Source organism: Rattus norvegicus, chromosome 3 (assembly GCF_036323735.1).
Source record: "Rattus norvegicus strain BN/NHsdMcwi chromosome 3, GRCr8, whole genome shotgun sequence".
In the NCBI taxonomy this organism is placed as follows: domain Eukaryota; kingdom Metazoa; phylum Chordata; class Mammalia; order Rodentia; family Muridae; genus Rattus; species Rattus norvegicus.
This window is the reverse complement of record NC_086021.1, coordinates 31,111,004-31,137,253: the sequence shown is the minus strand read 5'-3', so window position 1 is coordinate 31,137,253 and position 26,250 is coordinate 31,111,004. Positions and strand designations below refer to the sequence as shown.

The window sequence follows — 26,250 nt, the reverse complement described above, 5'->3', positions numbered from 1 at the left end:
TCTGGGGATTGCCAAGATGGGTCTAATTAGTCACTGAGTGGTCCTGAGGTGGATCCCGCACAGGACGTTCTCTTCTCTGCCTCACAGAGGCTCCCTGGAGTACAGTTACGTTTGAAAAGCTTTGGGGACTGAGGCTGAGCCCTGAGAACCTGTCTGAGTTCACCATTAGAAGAATATAGGGCTGAATATTGGCCTCACACACATTCTGAAGCCTTGGTGCATGGCGTGCTCTGGGAGGCTCTTCTGCCTCCCAAGATGAGGGATTTGTATCCTTTGTTGCCATCCATAATTCATGTGTTGGCTCTCTCTCTCTCTCTCTCTCTCTCTCGCTCTCTCGCTCTCTCGCTCTCTCGCTCTCTCGCTCTCTCGCTCTCTCGCTCTCTCGCTCTCTCTCTCTCTCCCCCCCTTCCTTTCTCTCTCGCTCGCTCTCTCTCCCCTCATGTGCATAATAAAACTTTTTTTCCCCTTACAAAAAGGGAGATAGAATGTCTACACACCACTCCCTCCCTCCTCTTCATGCAAATAAACCCTGGGAGAAATTGGCCTGTCATCTCCTTGGGTGTATTTTGTGGTAATTTAGCTGCTTAAACGAAACATCTGTTAGCCAGCAAGGCCCAGGGAGAGCAGGGCTCTAGATTAGAGAGAGGAGCAGGGAAGTCATTTGTGTTTACTGTTCCTGGGGAGTGGCTTACAGGCAGTGGGGTGGGGGTGGAACTGACACCCAGAGGCCATGGTGCAGGAATGGGGGTGGGGAGAGCTAGAACATTTGCACTCAGCCTCTTAGGTCCCTGAGGACAAGGTCCCACTTCCTCTCTGCAGCTGGGTCAGAACTGGTGCTGGGCTGTGGTTGGGACTCTGGGAAGAAGCTGCTCCTGTTTCTGCAGCTTCACGTGGGCCTAAGAGACTCTTAGGTTCTGGCAGAATTTCCTCCTGAGGGGGTGGGTATCCTTTGGTGTCCTGAGGACTGTGAGCTTAGACTTGTCCCCACTGTGGACCTGGCCCCATGTGCTTGTGGACAAGGTTCCTACCTACCCTAGGTCTTAGTTGGTGTGTCTATAGGAGGGGGCTCCAATGGGACTAGGTAAGCTCCCTCCCCAGTCTCCCCTGTGTGGACCACATTCCCTGGCTCCCAGTAAGTACTACTCTGTGTGATTGGTTGTTTCCCATCCCTGGCTTTGGGAACTGCCTCATTATATAATGGGTTTTTTTTGGTGTGTGTGTGTGTGTGTGTGTGTGTGTGTGTCTGTGTGTCTGTGTGTCTGTGTGTGTCTGTGTGCGTGTGTGGGGTAGGCAGTGATTTTCACAAGTACCTTGCTGTGTGGTATAATAGAGGGAGTAGTGCGCATGTCCGTTGGGCAAAGGCCTTAATGCCAATTTGAAGTGGGCGAGAGAGCGCATCTTTCCTTTGAGGGTCCTATAGGTCCTGGGGGCAGAATGAGGAAACACTGGCATGACCTCTCAAGTGAATAGTTGGGAGGAGGCCCAGGACTCTAGGAGCTGGGCCCCGGGCTGCAGACCACCCTGTATTTAAGGGAGACGACAGGAGTTCCAAGCCACTGCCTTGAAGGAACCATGGCAGTGAGTGGGTGGTCATGTGGGTGGTTTCATCCTTGGGAGGGTCATGAGAAGAGATGGAAAGAATGTGTTATGTTCAGATTTGGTTCTAGAAAGTTCTTTTGGGGGTTGGCCGTTATGGTATGAGGCAGCTGTGGGTGTGTGATAGGTGGGCAATGGGCGTAATGTGTGTGTGTGTGTGTGTGTGTGTGTGTGTGTGTGTGTGTGTGTGTGTGTGTGTGTAATAGGCTATGAGGGAGTTGGAAAGGGCTGGTGGACATCAACTGGACATGGACAATAAAGAGGGTTCCTGGTGTGCAGCCTGGACAGTGGCAGGAATGTTAGACTGGTTTTTGTCCTTGGATAAAAGTCTACGAAAGGTTGAGGGGACAGGGAAGGTTCAAGGTCTCTGTGTGTGCTTCTGTGTGCAGAGGCCAAAGGTCAAAAGTGAGTGTGTTCCTCAATCACTCTCCTCAGCTAACCCATGAAGTCACAGCAGAGAGGTGGGGGAGGCACAGAGAGATGGAGGAGGCACAGAGAGATGGAGGAGGCACAGAGAGATGGAGGAGGCAGAGAGATGGAGGAGGCACAGAGAGATGGAGGAGGCACAGAGAGATGGAGGAGGCACAGAGAGATGGAGGAGACAGAGAGATGGAGCAGGCACAGAGAGATGGAGGAGACAGAGAGATGGAGCAGGCACAGAGAGATGGAGGAGACAGAGAGATGGAGGAGACAGAGAGATGGAGGAGGCAGAGAGAGATGGAGGAGGCACAGAGAGATGGAGGAGGCACAGAGAGATGGAGGAGGCAGAGAGATGGAGGAGGCACAGAGAGATGGAGGAGGCACAGAGATGGAGGAGGCAGAGAGATGGAGGAGGCACAGAGAGATGGAGGAGGCACAGAGAGATGGAGGAGGCACAGAGAGATGGAGGAGGCAGAGAGATGGAGGAGGCACAGAGATGGAACAGGCACAGAGAGATGGAGGAGGCACAGAGAGATGGAGGAGGCAGAGAGATGGAGGAGGCAGAGAGATGGAGGAGGCACAGAGATGGAACAGGCACAGAGAGATGGAGGAGGCACAGGAGATGGAGGCACTTTTTCCTTTCTTTCTGGATACTGCTTTTCTTGGGCTGGTAAGATAGCTCATTGGGTAGTCTAATGACTTGAGTTCTATTCCTGGGACCACAGGGTAGGAGGAGAGAACCTACTCCCACAAGTTGTCATCTGACCCCCATCCATGCACCCTAACTCACATGTGCCAGGACACATACACACAGAATAAATTTTTAAAAATGGGGGGGGGGGAGGAAAGGAAACATGGTCTTTTAACTCACCCGGGGTCTTCCTGCCTTTGCTTTCTGGTCCTCGGTTTGTAAGTGCACACACTGCTACCCTAATTAAAAGATAGATTTGTTCTTGAGACCGGGTCTTACTGTGGAGTCCTAGCTGGGTGGGAACTTCTTATGTAGATAAGAATAGTCTCGGATTCACAGAGATCCACCTTCCTCTGCCTCCTCAGTGCTGGGATTAAACTAATGAGCCACCCCACTGGGCAAATAAAAGTTATACTGATGTGTGTGTGTGTGTGTGTGTGTGTGTGTGTGTGTGTGGTGAGTGTGTGTGAGTGTGTATATGTGTGTGAATATGTGTATGTGTGTGTGAGAGTGTATGTGTGTATGTGTGTGTATGTGTGTGTGTGTATGTGTATGTATGTGTGTGTGAGAGTGTATGTGTGTGTGTATGTGTGTGTGAGCATGTGTGTGTATGTGTGTGTGAGCGTGTGTGTATGTGTGTGTGTGTGTGCGAGTGTGTATGTGTGTGTGAATGTGTGTGAGCGTGTGTGTGTATGTGTGTGAGTGTGTGTATGTGTGTGTACGAGAGTGTATGTGTGTGTGAGAGAGTGTGTATGTGTGTGAGAGTGTGTGTGTGTGTGTGAGAGTGTGTATGTGTGTGTGAGTGTGTGTGTGTGGTGAGTGTGTGGTGAGTGTGTGGTGAGTGTGTGTGGTGTGTGTGTGGTGTGTGTGTGGTGTGTGTGTGTGTAGAGCCAAGGAGCTGGCTTTGAATGTTTGGACTCAGCTCTAAATTCTATTTCTATCAGCTTGAACTAACGGCTCTGCAATCAAGTTGCAGCTCATTCCTGTCTTAGCAGGTTTGAACTGTGGCATGAAGTGGGCCTTAGGCTCCAGCTCCCTAGGGAAGGGCTGGTTGCCAGCATGTTGGTTCATTGAAGGTGACAAGGTGGCCTTTGCGGCGTTCAGCCAAGCAGACTGAACACCCAGAAGAGCTTGTGTGTTGTGTTTTAAAGTGAGTGTTGATTATGAACAGAGGTTTTTCTTTAAAAAGGACATTGCCTTAAATTGATTTTTGGAGCCTCTTTCATTGCTATTGATCCAGCAAAGCTTCAGTCAGGAAGCAAGCTCGCAGTGGCTCTGCTGAGACTTACTTGATAACCTCACTGATGGTGAGGAGAGAAACATTTGCCAAGACTTGGGTGACCATACCTGGTCATGAGTTCAAGGCTGGCCACATGATCTTTGCCATGATTCCTGGGCTAAGCCTGGGCCCCTGTCCTGCTGTGGTGGACCTGGAGCCAGCCTGGACAGCATTAGGACACTCTCTAAGTGTCAGGAATAAAGAATAAAGAATGAAGGGGTGCTGCTCCTGGTAGACATCTCCCTCCGTATCTGGAGCACTGGCTCGGTAGTGGGGTCGGCTGTGGCTAGAGACAGTGCCTGTCCTGTGTGTCTCCCATCTCCAGGTGGTGTGGGTGATATTTTCTCCAGGACATTGGTGACTCCGGTTATATGAGCACCTAGAGGACTGTGCTGGACAATTTCAAGCCCTGGCTTAGCTTCTCGGCCCTCTAGCAGCAGGGGTCTTGGGTGTCTGTCACATGACTTTAGTGAGCCTGAGCTCAGGACAGGGTTATGATGGCTCTGTCCACCTGAGTAAACCCTGCCCTCCTGCTCACAGCTTCTCCCACTCTCCACCCCCCTGCTGTAGCAGCCTGTACCCTGAGATTTATGCTGCAAGATAAGTATCTGACTCTCTTTTCTTCTGGGAGAGCCTCTTGGTACTGGGTCTCAGCGAGGAATCACTACCTCCCTGACTCTCTCCATCCCAGGTGTCCCATCAGGTCTAAGTAGAGTCCCTGGACACGTATGGTGTGGTGACATCACTTAAGACCCAGAGTCTTACCCATCGCCCTGGTCACCTTCTTTGTACTGTGTGAAATGTCTTGGCTCAGTGAAAGCTGCTGTCTGCCTGTTGGTCCCATGTCATCCCTATGAGTTAGCTCAAAATATGAGTGACAGGTAAAGCCAGCGATGATAGCATTTGTTTCAGACCAAAATGGATAAATCAAATCCTAGATCTCTTGACAAGGTAACAGGCGAAAGAAGGCTTCCTACGAATACCAGCCAGCGAAGGTCAGTCAGAGACCGGTGAATGAGGGCCTGAAGAGGGGGAGCCCGGGGATGCGGGAGAAACAGAAGGGCTACATTTAGTAACACTGAGAAAAATGGAAAGTTGAAACAAACAAAAGGCCCAACTGCTTGCTGTCTCTTGAAAGCCTTTGAAAGGTTGAGGAGAACGGGTTGGGCTGATGGCGGTGGGTTTTGGTCTCAGGTGCCCATCTAAGGAGCAGAGCTGGCCTTCAGAACTCAAAGCCTTATGTTCCAGCCTTGCAGCCGCTTGCTCCAATGTGGAGGGGGAGGGGACTGGTCTGCAACCCCAGGGCGGTGGGGCTCCTAAGTCTGCTTCTTCTCAAGTTCTGTCTACCCTTGTCAGGGACTGAGGGAGGGTGACCAGTCCCTTCCTCATCCTCTTTGTGTCCCCCCTCCCATCTGTTTGACGGAGGGTTTTGCTGTCAGTGTTTATGAGGGTTAGGGTGGGGGCCGTGATGAGCTGTTGACCCATTGCTTTTATCTTTGGGGTGTGACTCCCGAGAGTCCATCGGATGAGGCCGGTACAGCCGAGGGGCAGCTGCTGCTGACCATCCAGGAGAGGGTCGGGGGAGATGATACTGATTTTGGTGTGAATCCTCAGGGCAGGTAGGGTTCAGTTAGGATGGGGTCAGACTGTGTACCTCCGAGGACAGCAGTACTTCTGAGCTGATGCACACTGGGTCACGCCTGGATAGTTTCTAGTGCATCTGCAAAGACCCTTCCCAATTTAAGGGTGCCTGTAAGGTTCCAGGAGTTAAGGCGTGAACGTATTTTTTTAGTCTGTTTATGTCTGTCTCCTTGACACGGTGGCCCCTTTTTTTCATCTGGACATGACGTGTTGTCAGAGCTGCTCAAGAACGTGAGGTAGGAAGGGGTTGAGAGAGGAAGAGCTTGGGATCCTGGAGAGGGCAGGATCCGGGTTGAGGCAGGAGATTGGTGGAGACTGGGTGGTTGGTGGAGACTGGGTGGGCTTGCTGAGATGCTGCCTCTAAGCGGCTGCCCGGTATGATGGGAGTTTGCGTGTCCTTTCCGGGGGACCCTCGTCCTCTGCCTTCTCAGAGGATGATCTGCTGCTGTTGGGTTTCGGTTCTCTAGCTACCCCGGTTGCCCTGGGGATGTGGGCACTTCGAGCACGCTCTGTTTCTCAGCGACCTCTGTCTGAGTCGCTCTGCTGCTCTCTCACTTCCCTTGGCCACCCTATCCCCTGCCCCCCAAATAACACCTGGGATGGGGCAGGGTGGGATGGGGAGCCCCGGTTGCCATTATCTCTGAAGGCCGATCAAGAGATTCTCTTCATGCATGCTACAAAGTGGGACGTGATGCAGATTTGACGGCCAAGTGAGAGAATTATGAATGGACAGAGACAGTGGGCGGAGCTGGGCCCTGGTGTCCTGCGGGCTCAGCCAGATGCTCTAGTTAATGGTAATCATGGAATGTGGCCGGGAAGGGCATCCTTGAGGGGCACAGTACGGGGTCCTCAGCCGTGCGTGGTGTTTAAGGTGAGGGGGCTTGGCTTTCTGTTTCTTGCTCTACCTACACGGGGAGTTTGCTAGGGACCTGGAATTTGGGGCCTTTGGCCCAGCATGAGAATTCCTTTGGTGGAAGGAAGCCCCTGTCACTGTGTGGTGCACACCTTTATTGAGTCCAGTCGTTAGCCATTATGCACCTGACTTGAGGTGAAACTGTGGGAGCAGTCTGAGTGTCCATTTGAGGGGAGACTGGAGGAGGCATGTCAGGCCCAGGCCAGGGCAACTATACCCATCTCCATGGTGAGGTAGGGGGCTTTGAGGCACCAGTGAGGAGGTGCTGGACCCAACATCTGATCGCTCCTGTGTCACTCAGAGACCAGCTTGGATAAGCAAGGCACTACAGCAGCTGGGTAGGAATGCCAAGGTCACTAGCAATCCTGCCTTCCCTTGTCTAGGAGAGGTTATTTCTATATTGGGAGAAAAACAAAAACAAAAAACGAAAACAAGGGGTTGGGGATTTAGCTCAGTGGTAGAGCACTTGCCTAGCAAGCGCAAGTCCCTGGGTTCGGTCCCCAGCTCCGAAAAAAAGAATAAAAAAAAAAAATGAAAAAACAAAACAAAAAAAAACCAAAAACCAAACACACACACACACACACACACACACACACACACACACACACACACACACACACACCCAAACCAAAACACTGGTCTTACTCTGGGCTTCTTCCTTCCCTGTCCATAGGAGTTGGGACCTGTGACCCTTCCCCAGAGTGGAAGCCTGGGCCACTGTGTCCCTCCTTGATAAGATGGCAGAGGCTATCCCAACCCAGGCCATGCTAGCAAGTACAAGAGGAAGAGAAACCAATGTTCCTAGATGCCTCGGCAGGAGCTCTAGTTGGCTGCGGGACCCAGGCGGGCAGCTGGGAAGCTACAGTCAGTATATCCTGCCCTTCTCATGACCCAGGTCTGAAATGCCAGCTCTGGTATAGCTTTCCTGCCCTGTCCTCTCTGTCTGGGTAGCCTCTCACATGCTGGGCTCTTTTGGTGTGGGGCCTGAGGGTGAGTCTGCAGCTTCGAGCATTCCTGAGCTTGGCTGCCGTACCTGTCATCCTGGCATCTGTGGAGCCCTGTCCCCTGATCCTGCCTCTGGGGTTGCAGAGTGGAGATGGGACACTGAGAGGCCTAGAGCCAGCAGGATGGGGATTTTAGAAAGTTCTGCTTTTTCACGGATCATCCGGGTTTCATGGGCCTTTGAGAAAGGGAACCTCAGAGACTGGCCTCACTGGACACACCTCCTCCCACCCCTAGCCCTGAGAAGAGCTAAGAAGCCGTACCTGCTTATGGGGGAAAAACCAGAGACAAAAGAAGAAGCCACGAACCCCAGTGTGGCCTGAGTATAAGTTCCTGAAAGATCAGGGGAATTCCTCAAGCTGATGGGGGTGGGGGTGGGGGTTGGCAGGGCGTGGCAGTGTGGAGCTGTGTCCTTGTCCCCTCTCTGCAGACAGAAGAGCTTTCCCACTGACCTGAGAGGAGGCCTAGGGATCTAGAGAACTGAGAGAGAGAGCAGGGCCCTGCGGAAGGGTGGATGGTATGAGGAAACCTGGAAGGTCATTGAGGGCCTGGGTTAGAGAGCTGGAGAAAGACCTCTCTAACTTTTGAGGAAGTCTTTCTTTCTCCTCCCCCAACCCCCAACCCATGAAACTACAGAGCTATTTGGTTGGGGTAACTAAGGCTCTTCGAGGGTCAGGGACTTGCCCAGGGCCCCCTGGGAAGCCATGTTTAGCAGAGTTCTGTCCTGTGTGCCCTCTGCCCCAGTGGCTTCTGGTCCTGATGTTCAGAGTGAGACTAGGTAGGAGGGGAGCAGATGAGGGTAAGATACCTCTCATCTGAGCCTTCCCAGGGTGTATTTCACGGGAGCTGTGGTTGCCACTGATGGCTGACCCCTCTGCTCACGTGGGAATGGAACTGACCTGGGGAATGGATCACTGGTTTTCCATGATGTAACTGTGAGGTCTGGAGAATTCAGAGGCTAAGTCTTCGGTGGACCCTGGAAGCTGATAAAGTGGATAGTGACTTTCTGGGGCCTCAATAAAAGACTTGATAAGAGACTAGAACCCCAAGGAATCCGCTCAGCCAGCGGCTGGGATGCCCATAGTTGGCTTTATCCTGCAGAGCAGAGACAGCCTCCTCTCTGCCCTCTGCATGCAGGGGGACAGAGGCTGTTGGGGCAGCAGGAGGAAGTCTGCCTCTCTCTCCCTCCCTTTCCCCAGCTAAGCTTGTGTTTACTGTACACAAAGAGTAAAAATGAAAACCCGACTGCATTGAAGAAACAGGAAAAACATGTTTGCGTCTCGTCTCGCCTTCCGCCCCTTAGCAGCAGACCTATTTCCCTGGGTTCTTTTAAAAGTTTTTCTTTTTTTTTTTTTTTTTTCCCGGAGCTGGGGACCGAACCCAGGGCCTTGCGCTTGCTAGGCAAGCGCTCTACCACTGAGCTAAATCTCCAACCCCTTAAAAGTTTTTCATTAGCCATTTCTATCAGTCATAACAGACACATCCACGCCCATCTACACGTGTGCACGGACATGCCTATGGCATGCTTCCAGGTGTGCACGCACCCACCTCTCGCCTACAGACACATGTGCTGCGCACACATCATGTACCAGCATCCCAGAAGTGGAGTGGTTTCCCCTTCAACCAGGGCGTGGTCGAGAAAGAAGAGGCTTGCACTGTCTCTAGTAATGCATAGAGCTGTCCCAGAGAATCGTCTCGACTGCCTCCAGGCGCCTGTCCCTCTCACATCAACCGTCAATCAAGAAAATGCTCCCCGGACGTTGTTCTAGGACCCCAATAAGAGACTGATAAGAGACTAGAACCCCAAGGAATCAGCTCACATCTCATCAGTGTTCACGGGTCAACTGAAGGAGGCATTTTCTTCATCCAGATTCCCTGTCCCCGAGTTGAAACTGACTTTAGCCTGTTTCAAGTTGACAAAAACTGATCAGCATACACAGAGGCAGCCACTGGATAGGTGGGTCTGGACCTGAGATCTGTGCAGTCTGGAGTTTATGGTCCCTGAGGGCAGGAGTTCTCAGGAAGGGTGGCGGGGAAGATTTAAACCTCGATCTCTGCCTGAAAGGTGTTTAGGCTCGTTCTACTCTGTCCCTGAGTGACTCAAAACATTAGCTCTGAGGCGTCTGAAGCAGAAGTGAGATATGGTGTCTAACAGGGGTGTGTGTGTGGGGGGGGAGTGAGAGACTGGACTCAGGAAGGGGTCCCTTGGGGACTTTGTTATGTAGAGTCCAAGATGGATCCTATGCTGGGTCCTCCTGTGACTGGCCTAGGCTCTGGGGCCTCATCCAGAGCATTCAGGTGGGGACCTGTGAGCTGTGTGCATGGTAGAGAGGGACAGGAGTTGCATAAACCAAGATTTTCGTTTGTTGTTGTTTAGGTCAGAACTGTCCTCAGAATGCCTATGTGAAAGGCTTTGTGGCCACTGCTGGGCTTTGGGGGACATGAGGAACTCTGAAGACTCCAACATCAGGGGAACATAAATCCTGGGTGGATGGTAATCTGTCTTAGTTAGGGCTTTACCGCTGTGAAAGACGCTGTGACCAAAGCAGCTCTTATAAGGACAACATTTAACTGGGGCTGGCTTATAGGTTCAGAGGTTCAGTCCATTATCATCAAGGTAGGAACATGGCAGCATCCAGGCAGGCACGGTGCAGGAGGAGCTGTGAGTCCTACATCTTCATCTGAAGCCTGCTACAGAATACTGGCCTCCAGGCAGCTAGGATAGGCTAGGATGAGCTAGGATAAAGCCCATGCCCACAGTGGCACACCTGCCTCATCAAGGCCACTCCTAACAGTGCCACTCCCTGGGCCTCCACTCCCTGGCCCCCATAGGCTTTTTCAGGCTCCAGAGTCTACGGGGCCATATCTAGCCATAGCATAATAAAAAAGTACATTTAGTCCAACTTCCAAAGTCCCCATAGTCTATAGCAGTCTCAACAAGGTTAAAAGTTCAGAGTCTCTTCTGAGATCCATCCAACCTCTTAACTGTAATTCCCGAATCAAGACAGGAAACCGTCTGGGCAAACTCCAAACTCTGCAATCTCCATGTCTGATGTCAAAGCGGGCTTCAGATCTCCACCTCCCTTTTCATCTTTGTTGACTGCGACAAACTTCTTTTCCTGGGCTGGTTCCACTCGCTGTTAGCAGCTTTCCTCAGCAGATAGCCCACGGCTCTGGCATCTCAAACATCTTGGGGTCTCCAAGGCAGCTTCAATGTTACAACTTCTTCTCCAAAGGGCTGGCATCACTTCTCCAGCTCTACCCTCTGTGGCACTCTAAGCTCAGGGTGACCCACTCCACTGCCGCTGCTGTTCTTGGTGATCCTCCCATGGTCCTGGCATCTCCATACACTGGGCTCTTCTGCTGCAAGTTGGCCTCACCCATAACCTCTCATAGGCTCTCTTCATGGTGCCAAGCCTCACTCCTTTACATGAGTCCTTCAGTCCTGGGCTGTCAGCTACAATGGAGGCTGCACTTTCACCAGTGGCCTTTCACGGCCTCTCACAGTGCCAAGCCTCAGCTGCTCTTCATGACCCCTTCATGCTTCAAACCAGTACCATCTGGGGGCCTCTTACACATTACCAAATAAGGTAGTACCTTGGTTATCTCTGGAACAGAGCTTCTTTGTGCTCTCAGAAAACACTAGATTTCACCTCAGTGGTGCCAGTCTTTTCTCCATCACCACTAATTTCTTAGCTCCAGTTAAGCAGCATCAATTGTCCCAGTCTTCTCCTTCTCTTAAAGCCATAGACACATGGCCCAAGCTGTTGAGTTCTGCTGCCTGCTGGGGCTGGAACATGGCCCCCCTGTTCTATTACATTACCACCAACTTTGTGTTTTCCAACTCCTTCACTGGATCTTGGTTGACCTTAAACTCTGAGATCTGTATGGCTGTCTCCTGGGCTAAAGATGTGTACCACCATACCTGGATTTAAGTGTTTCTTTACCTAGAATTTGCTCTCAGGCTGGCCTTGAAGTCAGAGATCTGCTTGGCTTTATTTCCTGGGATTAAAGGTGTGTACCACCATGTCTGGATCTAAGTTTAGCTGGGTAGGATATTGTCTCAAGTTCACCACTCCCTTAATTCAATTTAATCCTTTGAACACAGGATTCAGCTCCATTTCACTTCCTGGTGCCTCTTTAATACTCGAACCTTTATATTTTGTATTCTTCCTTTCTAAGCTTGCTATGCTTATTCAAAATGCTCTTCATGAGACTTAACCAGAGATCAAAGTCTATGATGGGTGTTTCTGAGTCTTCCTTTGTCAATGCAATTAATCTGAGTCTCTTCACCATAGCCTGAGCCACACTCTTCAGACAAGGGCAAAAAGCAGCCAAAATACTTCAAAAACAGTCTCTAGGCCACATACTTAAATTCTTCTCCACTGAACCCTTTTGGGCCAGGTCAGCACAGTTCAAATCACTCATAGCAACAAAGTCTTCCATATTCCTACTAGGATGGCTCATTAAGCCCCACTTAAAACATTCCACTGCTTTTCAAATCCAAAGTCCCCAAATCCACATTCTTCCAAACAAAAACGTGGTCAGGCCTATCAAAGCAATGCCCCAGTCCCTGGCACCAACTTCTGTCTTAGTTTACTGCCGTGAACAGATACCATGACCAAGTCAAGTCCTATAAAGGACAACATTTTAATGGGGCTGGCTGACAGGTTCAGAGGTTCAATCCATTATCATCAAGGCGGGAAGCATGGTGGCATCCAGGCAGGCATGGTGCAGGAGGAGCTGAGGGTTCTACATCTTCATCTGAAAGCTGCTAGAGGAAGACTGACTTCCAGGCAGCTAGGATGAGGGTCTTATCCACACCCACAGTGACACACCTACTCCAGCAAGGCCACGCCTCCAAATAGTTTCACTCCCTGGGCCAAACATATATAAACCATCACATGTCTTTTTTTTTTTTTTAAATATATGTGAGTACACTGTAGCTATCCTCAGACACACCAGAAGAGGGCATCGGATCCCATTACAGATGGTTGCGAACCACCATGTGGTTGCTGGGAGTTGAATGTAGAACCTCCGGGAAAGCAGGCAGTGCTCTTAACCTCTGAGCCACCTCTCCAGTCCCTTGATTATAATCTTAAAGCTTTACTTAAATCTTTTCTAACAATAACAACAACATGCCCAGCTCTCTTGATGCGGCAGCCTCCCCTGTCACAGCCTCCCCTGCCACAATCTCTGGCCACCATGGTGCCTGAGCACAATTCAGTCCCACAGTAGTGGCCAATTTCTTAAGCCATGCCAAAATAAAGCTTCCCCCTTTTAAGTGGATTTTCTTAGATATTTGTCACAGCAACAGACACATGTCCACACGTTCATTCACTCTGGGATGTTTGGGGAAATCCTGCTGTGTTGAGCCTCTGAAGTGTGAGGTTAAGGACTGCCTTGGCCCAGCTGCCCCTGGAATGCCCACAGACTGGGGTGGACAAAGGAATTTAAGCTATCTTGGAGCTGGAGTCTGAATCCTAGACCAAGGTATGATACACACTCCCCTTGGAGGCTCTGGGGAGGCTCTGCCTGGCTCTTCTTGTTCTTTGATGGGTGCTCTGTAGTTTCTGGCTGTGTCATGATGGTCTCTACGGTCCCCTCTCACCTTCTCCCCTCTCTCTCGTTATAACAGTCTTAAATGGAAAGCCCAGGGCATTACTCTTGAGATCCTCACGTTATGTCTGTTTTTCCAAAGTAACTCAGTAGTCGTGTGTGTGTGTGTGTGTGTGTGTGTGTGTGTGTGTGTGTGTCTGTCTGTCTGTCTGTCTGTCTGTCTGTCTTTGTGTGACATTTGCATGCAATGTCATTGACAGAATGACGATAGGGCCCCCACCAATTGCAACCCCGAAGTGGAAAATTGTAGTTTTTTTGAAAGTTAGTCATGTCAGATGATGGTTTGCTGGGGCACACAGGTGAAAGGCTGTCTTGCTAAAACAGACACATGAAAGGATGTTTTGCTATGGCAGACATGTGAAAGGAGGCTTGATGAGGGACTATAAATATGACCCCACAGACAGTGGGAGACGGGCTCTGAGCCTTGTTTTGCTCTGCCTCGCTATTCTTCGCTAACAGGCGGATATTGGTCCGTCTTACATAGTTGAGCTCAACTTGTGGTAACACCACCATTGAGAGAAACCCGCCCCAAAACTGCTCCTGAGGTTCCTGTGGCCAGCTCCCTCTTCTGTAGGTCACCTCAGGCCACTGGCGAACCTTGTGGTTTTCTTCAGGGTTGAACTATAGTTGCTGGTTCGCGCCTGGTGTCTGCCTGCCTAGAGGTCTGCAGCTGCTGAGTCATTCATATTTGGTGTTTAATATGGGACTGAACTGCTGCCAAAGACGATTAGACAAACCCCCAAAGGGAGATTTCCCCCAGGTCCACCTCCCCCCCCGCCCCCATGTCTTAATAACCTTTCTCTTCCACTGCCTCTGCTGGGGGGTGGGCTAGAGGAGAGGTTGCACCCTTATTAAAAGTAGGTTGCAAAAAATCTCTGCCTATACAACCCTGTCCCTGAGGCATGGTATCATGAAGTGTGGATTGACCAGATTTAGGCAATGGTATTGGATGGGTTTTCATAATGGGCCTGTGCCCTTGTCACACCTTTCCAGATCTGCTACGTGGGGTCCGAGCAGGAGGGAGCAGGTCAGCTTGGGAAAGCCTGCTGGAATCCACCAGCATATGTGCCTCTGTGTGTTCTCAGGCTTTGGGGGCCCCCTAGCTTGTACCTCCATGCTCCTAGTGTAGGGGGGCTTGGTGAAGCTGTTTGAGCTCAGACACCTGGTTTCCTGAAGCAACAGCACTCCTTGTACCCGTAGAAGGTGGTGAGTCTCTGGGTTTTGATCTTGCCTGGAAGCTCTTGCCTTAGCATCCCTAGTGTGGCAGTTGGCTTCCTGTCACTGTGACAAGTCCTTGAGATGTCTGTCAATCTAAAAAGAAGGGTTTTGTGTCCTACTGTGCGGGTTTCAGTCCATGGATAGTCAGCCCCATTCCTCTCCTGCTGTGGTGAGGCAGCAGATTGTTGGCTTGGCCTGCCACGTGCATGCCAGTGCTAGCTGCTCCAGGACAGGGTGCAAGGCAGCCATAGCAAAGGGACAGGGAATTCGGGGAGGGTGTCCTTACAATGCCCTGCGCACATAGGTGGTGACAAGGTGGTGACAAAGCAGTGACAAGGCTTTCTACTAGATCCCGCCTCTTTTTTTACATTTAAAAAATTTTTTATGTGTGGGTCTTTTGTCTGTTGTGTATATGTGGTATGTGTACCGTGTGCATGCCTGGTACCCATGGAGGCCAGAAGAGAGTGTGGGATTCCCTGAAGCTGGGGTTACAGATGCTTATGAGCTGCCATGTGTGGAGAATTGAACCAGATCCTCTGCAAGTGACTTTAACCATGGAGCCATGTCCCCAGCCCTAGGCTTCACCTTATATAGCTTCTGACACCGATTAGCATCAAGCAGGAGTGCCCAGACTTGACGAGTGGGTCTTCGGGCACCGTTCTAAATCCAAACTACAGAGCAGAGGTGACTCACCTGTGCACTGTTAACAGCTCTGGGCAGGTGAGGACACAGGTGCTGAGCAGGGATGTGGCTGACAGGTGTGTGCCAGGTCCTGGTGGTGGGGCTTGGAGAGCAGGTAAGGCTGCTGGATTATCTCTGGGCTGCAGAAGGATCTCCCCAGGGCTTGTTTCCCACTAACTGAGACTTTGGAGGTGACCCTGGGGGACTGCGGACATATTGCCAGTGTTCGTCATCCCCAGCAAGGACTGTAAGTAAAGTCACTCAAAGCCTGTCCTCAGTATTCCCAAGGGGCAGCTGTCGCCCCTCACTCCCAGAGATCGTGTCCTTACAGTTTATCGGAGAATTTTGACACTTTGTCACATCCGCAGCTGGCCTTAGCCTTTTGCAGAGAGGCTGGCTGTCGTCCTGCCTGCCACCTCAGAGCTTAGGGCTTTGGTACTTGGCTTTGGATCACGTAAGAATGTTTGATTTGGTTCTCCTGCTTGGGAGCTCCCTGATGCTACCGTTAGGATTTTCCTACCACATTTTCAGCTCGGCAGGAAGGGGGAATGGTGAGACTCGTTTGCGCAGATGGGAGAGTGATAATCCGCTGTGTGCCAACCATTAAGGGATGCATTTGGCTTCGATGTCAGCGCGCAGTGGGGAAAGAACAGTGGAGACTGTTTTGCCCGGGTCTGTCTGGAATTGGATTGTCCTAATCGCACAGGAGAAGGGGTGCTTGGAGGAGAGAGCTGCTCTCCCAGAGTGACCTTGGAGGCCGATTTCCAGGGGGGGAGAAAGAGATGGAGACGATGAAGAGGCAGGGCCTGGGCAATTTCACGGGCAGCTTGTGGGCTCATGTTAATGGTCCGACTGTTGGACTGCAGCAGAGGAGGGGGTGAGGGAGGTGGGAGAGTTAGTGAGGACGTGGCGAGACAGCATCTGGGCTAATCTCTCAGAGTCTTGCCTGCCTGGGAGAGTTGGGCAACAGAGAGTGGGATTTGAACCCTCAGGTGGCATTTTGAGCCGGCTTAAGGAAAATGGTTATACAAGGCGATACTAGAAAAGCAATTTCCTGCTAGCTTTATAGAAAACCTTTGCTTTTGAAAACCCTGACCTTGAAGTTTTGATACTGTGGGCCACTCTTATCCCTGAGGCTCAAACAGGCCATTAGCTACACAGAGGGCGGGAGGAGAGGGTGGCTGGGCAGAGAGACCATTTATTCTCTTGGAGCCACCTCTGCTGGATTCAGGCTATGTCTTCTGAGCTTAGGCTGCAGTTTAGTGTCTGTGTATTGATAGGGTCTCAGAGCCAAGCACAGAGTCTCCCTGTCTGCCCACCTGATCTCTCCAGTTCTGGCTGAGTGCTTTCCTGGGTCGCTCTGTTTCCAGGTACTTCGAAGGTTGGGCCAAACTCCCCTTATCTCTGGATGAGTGGACCACCTGCTTAGCCACCAGCCAGTTTCTTCTGTAAAAGGCTCCATCCCACCAGCTCTGGAAACTGCTCCAAACGACTTGGGCTCTGGATGCAAATGGACTCATATGGCTGCGATGACAGAATCTGGTTTCTTAGGTTCAGTCCCTGCTGACAATAGCTTGGGGGAATCCCACAGTGCTCCGAATCAAAAGGGGAGCCTTTGTCAATGGAATGCCTGTGCCTGTAGGGTCTTTTGGGTCCAAGGGTTATAAACAGGCTTCATTTCTGTCCTCCTTTTGGGAGGCCCTGGGATTTGAGGGCTGGGTTAGGGTTTGGGGTCTTGGCTTGGATCATAGACTTGTCAAATTCGTATTGCAGGGCTTAGCTAGTTTCTGCTCGCTGTGACACAATACCAGGCCCAATTTAACGGAGAAGGATTTTTTTTTTTTTTTTTTTTAGCTCTCAGGTCTGTAATTGTGAGAAGAGGGTTGTAGTATTGAGTATGTAGTTTGCTTCTCGGCCAGCAGGAGGGAGAAGGAGAGGGAGAAAGAGTGAATACCATGTGCTGGTGGCTTCCTCCTTGACCTGTATTCCGTCCTAACCCTAGCCTATGGGGTGGCACTGCCTACATTTGGGGCGTGTGTCTTCCCCCTCCATCCTCCCTAGAAGCACCTTCCAGACAAGCCTGGACATGTGCCGTAACACCCTGCAGTGCTTCAGAATCTAGTCAAGTTCCAATTAAGTGTCCAGTGCCCTCAGAAGTCTCTTCCGGTTTCACAGCCCCCTGTGGAGGCTGAGCAGGCAACAGAGGTGCCCACACCTCTGTGGAAGGTGGAGGCAAACCTGGAGGGAAGAGGTTGGGAAGTAGGGGACGGAGGGCCGGGTATGACTTCCGGAGCGTGTGAGAGCGTCCCTGCCCGAAGCACCCATGGCCTCTTATGAGGGGTGCGGCAGGAGGGCGGTCAGAGCCCAGGCACTTAGGGGAAAGAACAGCGTCTCCAGAAGGGTCTGGAGGCATTGTTTGCACAGGGCTGGCTTGGAGGACTCCCTGGTTTTGAACCCCACGTTGGTTTCCTTTCTGGGTCATCTAGATTATTACTCCCAAGGTAATGCAGGAGGGGTGCAGGCTTGGCCTTTGCAGGGACCACTGTCCTGTGCAACAGAGGCTGTGGCTCGTAGGAGTCAACTCTTCTAGTGTAGCCAGTGATTCTGGTGCTTTTCTGACGCCATCTTGACGCCCGACTGTTTCTGTATCAGGTCAAGGGTACGTTTGAGGGAAGGAGCTCCACAGTGGTATAATAGGCCTGGCAAAATGCCTGGCCCAGCCTGGCAGTCATCTGGTGCTGTTTGTTGTTGGAGAAGGTGGAAATGCCACCTGGCACTTCAGTGCTGATTCCGAATGACGCTGCGGCCTGCGCACCTTGAGGAATGGTACATTTAGCCTTGTCCTTTCTGCTCCTCATCTCTTGTGTTCTGCCTGCTCCTGGCCGGTGGACTCCCTCCACTGAGGACGTGCAGATCCTAAGAGGGGTAATGGTGGTAGCAAGGCCCACCCTTGGCAGATCTGGGGTGCAAAGAAAATATTGCTTCCTCTCAGTTCTCATGGGGCCATTCCGCCTTCCAACCCTGTATGGGAGAAACTTGGCCATCCCCTGCCTGGAGGCAGCAGGCTCATCCCCAGCTGCTGGCACTTCTTCTGACGAGGTATGTGCAGCTGAGGAAGCATGCAGGAAGTATTCATGTTAAACCATCCAGACATAATCAAATCCCTGTGCTCCTCAGATCACCCCCTCCGTGTCTTCTCCGCAGTGTGCTCACTGACAGCAGTGGATGGCTTGGCTGGGACTCTTCCCAGGGAGTCTGACATCACACCATCTCAACTGTCTCACCACCAGGACCTGGTGGTGTCATGATGGTCCAGGGCACAGCCTGGAAAGTGTCATGCGGTGCTGTGGGTGACCGTGGGATGGTGTTGGGCAGCCCTGTTCCAGTCTGTCCTAGCCTGTTGGCATCTGAGGTCAATCAACCCTCCAATGCGGAGGTTGTGTGTGTGTGTGTGTGTGTGTGTGTGTGTGTGAGAGAGAGAGAGAGAGAGAGAGAGACAGACAGACAGACAGACAGACAGACAGAGACAGAGAAGTAAGGCAGGTGTGTCATGGCTAGTCCCCAATTCCACCTGCCTGGCTGTTTTTAGCCAAGCTGTTTCCAAAATCCGGTTATTCCTTAGTAGCAACAGCTCTCTCTGTCTGTCTCTCTGTCTGTCTCTCTGTCTGTCTCTCTGCACCTCTGATGCTAGGGTGGCTATATTCCCCTTTGTTGGGATGATGCAAGGCTGTTGTGCCTGCAGTTGGAGGACATGGGCGGTTGTTTACCAGCTCTCAAGCCCCTGCAGTGGGCTGGGTATTATCCAGGGACATAGAGGAAGCAAGTGGCCTCGGTGTGTGCCCTGGGGACTGTCTGTGCCGCTTGTCACCCAGGATCTCCTGTTTATCCACTCCAGGAGCCCCAAATTTGATCCATTTCAGCAAACTAACCTATTAAATCGTAATGACACTGCTTTAAATGGCCTTGGGACGAGCATGGCATAAATAAAGCAAGACATTAATTCATTTCCCCATTTTTTATTGATCAAAGTCATCCCTAGCTGCGAGTCGGCTCTGATCGGCGGGACCCAAGGCCTCAGGAAGGCGCAGGCTCATGCCAGCCAGAAGCGGAGACAACGCAGGCAGACCTGTCTTATCTCCACTTGTTGAAATATTTTGCAAGGACCGCCAGTGGGCACTGGTATTCTCCCAAGCCTTTCTACAGAGCAGGGCAGTTGCTTGTGAGATCCCCATTTCTCCCAGCCCTTAAGGCTTTGAAACAGAGCTGTTCTCTGTGGGGGTGGGGAACTGTGTGCCTCCTTTCCTGGGTGTGGCCTTCCTAGTTCTCCTGGGCCTGTGATGGGTGAGGCTGGTCTCTGGCAGACCCTTGAGTGCACCAAGGAAACATGGGGAGTAGGTCTTAGGGTGACTGCTTGTGAGCAGAGACTTTGAATCTGCTGCCCCCAGAGTCTCTAGCTAGAGACTCCATGCCCTCGATGCCCTGTGCAGCTGCTTTCTGGAGGCAAGAGTTGGTAGAACCTGGTACAGGTGCCAGGCTACCATCACTAGGGTGGATGGTGGGTGGCAAGGAAGGTTCCTGGTCCACTCCAGGTGTGGCCTAGTATCAGTCTTAGGTACAGCTTTCAAGGCTCTGATAAGGCACCATGGCCCAGGGCCCTTCTTCACCTCCTCAGAAGGTAGCCTGTGTCAGCTGTTGTTTATCCTAAAGCAAGTGGTCCAGTACTGTGGAGAGGGCAGAATTTGTGTTCATTTTACAGATTAGAAAACTGAGCCCTGAGGAGGACAAGTGGCTGTCAAGTGGGAGCAGGCTTCCACCACACTGGTTAGTCCAGTCTATTAACCCCAGGCATACCTGCTATAGGTCTGTGCCAGAATGTGGCTGAATCCTGGTGGCCTGGGGGCGGGGAGAGGGGTATTCGGAAAGGTGGGACAAGGAGGTAAAAGTGGGAGGTGAGAGTTCTGTTGGTGACGATTCCCAAGTGAGGAGGTGAAGATGTAGGAGAGTGAGTCTCTACCTTCCCAGCCCTGGGTTTAGCTGGCTCTAGGGAAGGGACAGCCCTGGGTTTAGACCTCAAGTCACTTTGCTCCTCACGTCTAAAGTTTGTGCATCTGCCAATGGGGACGAACGCAGAAACCCCCTTATCAGGAAGGATTGCAGGTGTATGAAGGCCTCGGGGCTCTGACTGCGAATGGCATACACCTATCAGTTGGTTATGCAAAATGCTCTAAAGCCGCTCTCTGTACTGCAGGTACTGGGTCCGGGTCAGTATAGGGATGCTGGGCAATGGCTGGGCTCTTAGTACCTCCCCGTACCTGCTGAAGACTGAATTTTCCCAAAAAGACTGGCTTCTTTAAAAACGTCTTGTTGTCCTTCCGTCCTGAAACCTGCACAGGGTAGCTTAACGGTTATCGCTGTCTGGCTTTGGAGATCGAAAGTCTTAGGTCTGCCCCGGCTGGGTGATTCCTGGCTAGTGAGCTCTGACCGGCCAGGAGGGGGACTTGGAACCTGGGTTTCTTTATCGCTGTAGTGACTTGGGGCTGCTGTGAGCAGCTCGGTAGGGCTCTGGCGTAGTGCCTGGAGTTCTGGAAAACCTTGTACAGTGGGGCCTTTGTGACTGTCATGAGTCAGCCATGGAGATTCCCAGAGGTCAGAGTTGGAAGGGCCTGGAGCTCTGGGCTGGACCCTTTTTTCAGAGATGTGGCTCCAGAGCTAGGAGCCACGTCTGTGGTAGACAGAGGGTAGTCCTGGGCATCCTGCTATCCTTTCATGGCCTCTTAGGGTGGGTGGGCTGACAGGCAGAGACGTCCTGGAGACCAGCCGTCCTGGGAAGCACAGAGCTACCCTCATCTTTAGTGAGGCAGGACTATGCCGCTGCCGTGCTGCGAGCCCTGGCCCTGGGCTGCCCATGAACGGACTGCTCAAGCTGGTTGGCGTATAGGACACAGGGATGGTCTGTGCACTGGGATCCAGATCTTACAGATGTGTGATGGCAAGAGTTTAGGGCAGAGACCCAAGATCCGCCTTTGTCCCCAGTGGTCAGTGCTGGAATCACCCTGAGTTCAAACTGCACACTCCAGGCTGAGGGCCAGTGTTCTGACTTACATTTCTGTCACTGTGATAGCAAGAGCAGGCGAGGGAGAAAGAGTTGATTTCTCACAATCTCTGTTGTGGGAAGTCAGGGCAACGGAACTTGAAGCAGCTACTTCGTCAAACTCACAGTCAAGAGCAGAGAGAAATTAATGCTTGTGCTACTTCTTAGATTTCTCTGTTCTTAAGAGTCCAAGTCCCCAGACCAGTGGCTGGCGTGCACAGTGGGTTGGGTCTTCCTACCTCAATTAACTTAATCAAGATACTTTCCCACAGAGAGGCTAACTTGATCTAAACCTGTGGTTCTCAACCTCTCTACTGCTGCGATCCTTTACTACAGCTCCTCATTGTGGTGACCCCCTACATAACATTAAATTTTGTTGCTACTTCATAACTGTAACTTTTGCTACCGCTGGGAATAGTAGTGTAAATATCTACGTTTTCCGATGCTCTTAGGCTTGGCCCATGTGACGATCCCTTTGGAGACGGAGACTCCTATCTCCAGGTGATTTTCGAGTGTGTCAAGTTGGCAGTGTGTTGAAACAAAGCATGACCGTAGCTAACTGGGCGGCCTGAGGAGGATGATAACCCCTGGTCTGGTTCTACTTTATGTCCACACCTCAGCTGAGCATGGAACATTCATGTGCTTTTTAGAGCGGCAGGCCTGACTGGCCCCCTCATTCCGGCAGTATCCAGATGCCCTACAAAGTTGGTGTCTCCACAGCCAAAGGCTGTCTCTCCTGATGGGTCTCTCCTTGACTGGGGAGCTGTTTTACCATGGCCAGGTGGTTTCAAAGCCCCACAGAGACGTGGCTGTGTGGGACCACTTGGGCTGGACCAAAAGCTCCCCTCTGTGCTGTTAGGCCTCCTGACGGCTCAGGTGTGTGCCCCTGTCCATGCTATAGCTGAATGGCAGATGACAGGGAATGCCCCCTCCCCCACCCCGTTCTTGTCCCGATGGGGAGATGTGCGGGTAGCTGGGCTTGGAGGCTGTCCTGTGGCCAGTGTGATTTCAGCCTGATTAGATCCTCGGGGAACTGGTAGACAGTGAGTTGCTGCTGCTGTTTCCAGCACAGTCTACTCTGGGTCTCCCACTACCAAGGCCACACTAAGTAGGGTTGTTTGACCGAGAAGTGGAACCCAGGGAGAGTCAAGGACCATAGGAGTTGCTGGCCTGTGTCCTCTCTAGTGTTTTAAACAAACAGAGTGGCCTGCTACATGCCAACCCTTGGAGAGCCAGCCCTATTACTCACGTGGACACGCACCAGAATTGCCCTGAGCTTGAGTGTTGCCTCAGGACGCCTTGAGGCCCCTGGCTGTCCTATGGAGGCCCAGAAGGCTAAGCCAGATGAGTGAGAAAATGGCGTATACCCCTGATGCAACAAGGATGGGCCAGCAACCAGGTGTTCGGTGCTGTCATGTGCCGGCACCTCACTCAACTTTACTCTAGAGGTCCACCGTGCTGAGACAGGCTTGTGGCAGCCTCAGGCCGCTCTCTCTCATCCACAGCCTCAGGACTGTCTAGAATTTGAGCCAGTCTCTATAGTATGGGAGCGAGTGGCTCCTACTGGCAGGGTCTTGACCTCATGCCCTCCTGGTGCTGGGGAAGTTCAGGGAAGAAGGAATCTGAGATGCACCAACAGTGCCTGCTGCCCCGCCTCCAGGGAAGCCCCGCCTCCAGGGAAGCCCCGCCTCCACAGGAAGGGGAGAGGCTGATAACAGCTGTGGGTTTGTCTTTCTCTGCCAGGTATTCTGCCTCCCTCCACCCCTGCCTCCCTGAGCCTCGGTTTCCCTAATTGTATAGTGAGAGAGGGAATTAAGTGTGTTGTTGGTAGTCATGGGCAGCGGGTGACCCTGTGCTCCACGGAACCGTTTCATCTCTAGTGCCCCTCTGTTCTGAAGCAGATAATGGGCTCCTTTGTGGCTCTTGATGCTGTCAGCTTGTGTGCCAAAGTTCTGAGCTCATTTACTGCCTTGGTTTCCTTTTGTGTAAGTAAGATAAGATGGCTCACAGGACTATGGCAATGAATGAGGACACAGAATGGATAGATTATGGGATGCTCTCACAAAGGGCGGGAAGCAAGGTGGTGTGCGTGCTGCTTCCTGGTAGATACTCATGTCACTGTCCAGGACCTTTGTCCCTGTCCATGAAGCCAGTCTCTGCCTGTGTGGCTGTTTTCCAGGGGCGGAGCTCTTGAAGGTTAGGCTGCCCAAGTGGTCACTGGTGGGAGTGGTGGTGGGGTGGGTGCAGGCTGAGACTGGACCACTGGACAAGGGATACTGGCCTATGCTGAGCCCCGGAATGGAGCCTGGCCTCGCTGGCCATCATTATGGTCGGGACCTGTGTAATTAACTCCAAAATGGGAGGCCAGGGAGGAATCAAAATAAATGCTTAGTGGAAATTAGAGAGGAGCCTTGGGCAAAAATAGTTGAGCCAGGCTGGAAGCTCAGTACTCCACAGGGCAGGGGAGGCAGGAGGTGGCGCCGGGGGCTCTCCAGGGCAGAGCCTCCCCTCGCCCCAGTTTCCAGGCTGGTGTGTGTGTGTGCACACTGTTGGTTTCTGCTTAAGTGTGTGTGTCTGCTGAATTGTGGCTTGCAGGAGCAGAAGTGTGCCCTCTTGCTGGTGGAGGCCAGAGGCTGGCTGCGATGGCGTTCTACGGGGAGGCTGAACCTCAGGCCTCTCTTCAGCTGCTGTTGGGAGTACAGCAGCCTTCACAATCTGGTGGTCTTCTGCCTGTGGGTCACACCGTCTCCATGCTTGTCTTTTTGAGTCTTTTAATTGAGATATGTTAGCATGTATCATCTTGACCATTTCCTTTTATTCATTCTTTCTTTGTTTTGAGACAGGGTCTTGCTAGGTAGCCTAGGCTAGCCCGGAACACATCGTCCTTCCACAACCTCCTAGGGCCACTCTATCTAGTTCTACCCTCTAATTTCCAAGCATCCAGCTTGGTGCTTTAAGCATTTATGGTGTAGCAGTGTGTGCGTTTTCCCAGCAGTGGGTGGCTTTTTCCCAGGCTGTCACCACTCACACAGGCCCTTTTCCCTTAATGCTCTCTGTGCTGGATCTAGACTGTAGGGCCTTCACGGGATGGGTGCTCTTCAGAGCCGTCAGGTTGTAGAGGACGGAGAGGAGGAACACTTTGTACCCATGTGTTCTGTATCGGTGCTTCTCAGCCATGCTTAGCATTTCACATGCTTGTTGGGTACTTGGATCTAGTGACATAGACTGGATGGGACAGAGTGTATAAAGGACATTTCAGTTCTGGTTTAGTGGAAAGTAAAGAGAAGTGGCAGCAATATTCTATGGTCCTGGGTTGGACTCAGCTGGATTCCTCCTTCCCCCTCCTCCCTCGATAGCCAGATTTCCCCCTCCCCCTTACATCCTTTCCTTTTTGTTTACCATAAAGGCCATTCTGGGTGTCTTTTATGTAATGTAATGCGCAGACTGGGTGGCATCTGTGCTAATTTCTTGACTGTGCTGTGCACATGTGTGATGATGTCATTGTTCCAGGAAATGTGTGCTCAGGTGTTTAGGGGTGAGGCATAATGTGTGCATGGTTCATCCTAAATGTTGTTTAGAGGAAGTCGGAGTGAGACGGAGATGGACAGACAGGCGCACGTGTGTGCGTGAGTTTGCTCGAGCATGTGTGTGAGCATGTGCATGTGTGCGCCCACACCCACACACACACACATACACACATATACACATACACATACACACACATATACACATACACATACACATACACACACATATACACACACATAAACACACATATACACACACATGCACAGACACACACATATACACACATACACATACACACACATCACACACACACAGACACACACACACAGACACACACACACATACATGGACACACACACACACACAACCTGAGAGAGACAGAGGTAGAGAGCATGTGTGGCCCATGGCAGAGGTAGTGAGGGACCCTGTATCCTCTCAGGAGAGGTGGTGGCATAGGACTGGGGCTTCTGTCCCCTTGAGCTTAGCTGGGGTTTATGCTGTTTGTGATTCTGGCCTGTCACATCTGAATCTGTTCATTTGTCTACACTGCTGATGAGCTAGGGTTTGGCCATAGGGGTGGGTATTGATTGGCCTAAAATCCTGAGTTGTACTGGGCTCTGGGTGCTGGGTCCTTGCCTCTTGAATGCTCTGCTCAGCCATGTTGGGTACTGAGTGACTTCCACATACTGTTTGCCCCCTGCCTACTCCAAGAGGACAATACTTGCCTAGCAAGCACCTCAGGAGCATGGACCACTGTTGGTCATCTCTCTCCTTACTATGAGCAGACAAGATTTAAACCAGTTCTAAAGCCCATGCTGGAGCCTCCTCCCTCCTTCCTGTCAGCTTTAAAATTTAAAAGTCGTTTCCTTGTTTTAAGGTGTAATTAATTAATACGTGTATGTGTGCCTATTTATGTGTATGTGTGCATGCAGTTCCCGCAGAGGCCAGAAGAGGGAGCTGGGTTCCGTTTGGAACTAGAGTTACAGGCTGTGTGAACTTGTGGTGGGTGCTGGGAACCTCAGCCAGGTCCTCTTTAAAGAGCAGCACCTGCTCTCGACTGCTGAGCCTTCTCTCCAGTCTCTCCTGTCAGTTTCTTTATACCTGAATCTCCACAGGGACTAGAAGTTGGCTATCTCGTTGACGCCAGACACAAGTCAGGGGGAGGTGGTGCTGAGCTGTTGGTTTGGGTGTTACAGCCTTTCATTCCCACAGTCTCCTGCTGTGTCCAGCACAGCTCCTTTCCAAGGTCCTAGTGGTCAGGGGACACAGCATGGTTGCTGGTTTTGGTTCCTGTGAAGAGAGAGATGTGTCACATGGGTTTAAGGAGTGTGTACATCATGTGAGCGTGATGGCCACATGTGCTCTGTCAGGCTTGCTGACTCTAGGCCAGCATGTTTCTTTGCTGCCATGACTGTCAGCATTGGGATGCATAGGATGCACCAGGGCAGGGTGTGTTTGCTGCCTTTGATTTGGTGTCCCACCCTCCGACCAACGCAAATGGAATATTCCGCCCACTGGGGGAGCCTGGAGGCTGCGGTGGTTCTGAGCTCCAGCCTTCCTCCTCAGCCTGT

At 51.7% G+C, this 26,250-nt stretch overlaps 1 protein-coding gene across 6 annotated transcripts in view; it reads left to right on the top strand.

Annotated features, from left to right (window-relative positions):
* Vav2 (vav guanine nucleotide exchange factor 2) overlaps positions 1-26,250 on the top strand; it is a 169,363-nt gene that overhangs the window by 14,863 nt on the left and 128,250 nt on the right. The window lies entirely within an intron of this gene.